Raw genomic sequence first — 2,451 nt, 5'->3', positions numbered from 1 at the left:
ACTTCTGCACTGGTTACCATGCTTGCCAACATTGATGAGCTACTTCTGCACTGTTTACCATGCTTGCCAACATTGATGAGCTACTTCTGCACTGTTTACCATGCTTGCCAACATTGATGAGCTACTTCTGCACTGTTTACCATGCTTGCCAACATTGATGAGCTACTTCTGCAATGATTTCCATGCTTGCCAACATTGATGAGCTAATTCTGCACTGGTTACCATGCTTTCCAACATTGATGAGCTACTTCTGTACTGGTTACCATGCTTGCCGACATTGATGAGCTAATTCTGCACTCGTTACCATGCTTGCCAACATTGATGAGCTACTTCTGCAATGATTTCCATGCTTGCCAACATTGATGAGCTAATTCTGCACTGGTTACCATGCTTTCCAACATTGATGAGCTACTTCCACTGGTTACGCTAGCCAACATTGATGAGCTACTTCTGCACTGTTTACCATGCTTGCGCCAACATTGATGAGCTACTTATCAGGAATGGACCTATATACCGAATTTCAGGACTCTAGCTCAAACGGTATGAGGGGCGTGAGCTTTCAAAGTTTTGCATTTTCAATCGCATGTCATAGCGCCACCATGTGGCCAATTGGCATGGTAACGCATGAGAGGGTGTGGCCCATGGGCCTTTACCATCATGCCACGTTGGGCCATCCTAGGCCTTACCATCTCACGGAAAATATGCATGTTATTTTCATTGGGGGTAGAACCCGGTATAATAATAATGAACGCCAACAAATACAATAACTATTGTAGGTCACAGAGAGACAGATAAACATCTTGATTCTATGTTTAGCAGAGATCTTCTGTGTATAAGAGCAATAAGGGCCAAAAAAAGTAATCTAGTGACCCAGGTGGATGTTTCCCAAGAGTGGTCTGAGTCAGTCGATAAATAACAAGTGTTTTCAAGTGCAACTTTAGTAACGATGGTTCTGGGAAACCATGCGAAGGTTCTAATGATGAAATTAAGCCTTAAGATGCTTTTGGGAACAATAAATTATGTGAGACCAAAAAAAACGAATGTTTTTAACCTCATTTGACATTTTGGAAAGACACCTTTTGCATGTGGAAATGTTGTATAATTTTGTATAATCACATTCCGGTGTAAAAACCATGGAAATTAAAAACAAAAAAAATGATATTTTAAGTGAGAAGTGGGCATTGGTTTGAAGCTGAAAAAGAAAGGAAATTCACATGAGCACCACAATGCCTCCTCCACCCATGCTCTACCAAGGTTTTCCAGCACAAGCTTTGAACTACTAGAGGAGCTATGTTGGTCTATTGTACTTCTCAAACAGCCTGTAGCGCTCATGTGAATTTCTTTTCAGCACCACAAGCTGTTTGAGAAGGTTTGAATCCTAAGCAACCTGCATACACATTGTTTGAAGTACAATAGACCAACATAGCTACTGTAGTAGTTCAAAGCTGTGTGCTGGAAAACCTTGGTAGAGCATGGGTGGAGTAGGCATTGTGATGCTAGGGAATTTCCTTTATTTTTCCGGCTTCAGACCAATGCCTACTTCTCACTTAAAATGTCGTTTTTGTGTTTTTTAATATGTAAAGAAACTCTTTAAAGCACACGTGTCAAACTCATTCCACGAAGGGCCGAGTGTCTGTAGGTTTTCACTCCTCCCTTGTACTTGATTGATGAATGAAGGTCACTAATTAGTAAGGAACTCCCCTCACCTGGTTGTCTAAGGTCTTAATTGAAAGGTAAACCCAGCAGACACTAGGCCCACGTGGAATGAGTTTGACACCCCTGCTTTAAAGCATGTCGGTTTTAAATCACAGGGGATGGAACATGACTTTTGGAAAAGCATATGGGCACCTAGACACCATGGCACTCTCAAGAGAAAGACTCAGTCAAAACAGGTTGTCTCGTCAGTCAATATGACTGGTATTCTTCTTGCCGTTACACACATCTACCATAGCTTTGTAGCAGAACATCAGTTACACATCTACTAAAGCAGAACATCAGTTACACATCTACCATAGCTTTGTAGTAGAACATCAGTTACACATCTACCATAGCAGAACATCTGTTACACATCTACCATAGCAGAACATCCGTTACACATCTACCATAGCAGAACATCAGTTACACATCTACCATAGCAGAACATCCGTTACACATCTACCATAGCAGAACATCCGTTACACATCTACCATAGCAGAACATCCGTTACACATCTACCATAGCAGAACATCCGACATATCTACCAGCAGAACACCCGACACATCTACCATAGCATAACATCCATTACACATCTACCATAGCAGAACATCGTTACACATCTACCAAGCAGAACATCCGTTACACATCTACCATAGCAGAGCATCCGTTACACATCTACCATAGCAGAACATCCATTACACATCTACCATAGCAGAACATCAGTTACACATATGATACTCATAGCAGAAACATCAG

The sequence above is a fragment of the Coregonus clupeaformis genome, unplaced genomic scaffold, assembly GCF_020615455.1.
Source record: "Coregonus clupeaformis isolate EN_2021a unplaced genomic scaffold, ASM2061545v1 scaf1374, whole genome shotgun sequence".
NCBI lineage: Eukaryota > Metazoa > Chordata > Actinopteri > Salmoniformes > Salmonidae > Coregonus > Coregonus clupeaformis.
Note: the sequence above shows the minus strand (reverse complement) of the source record.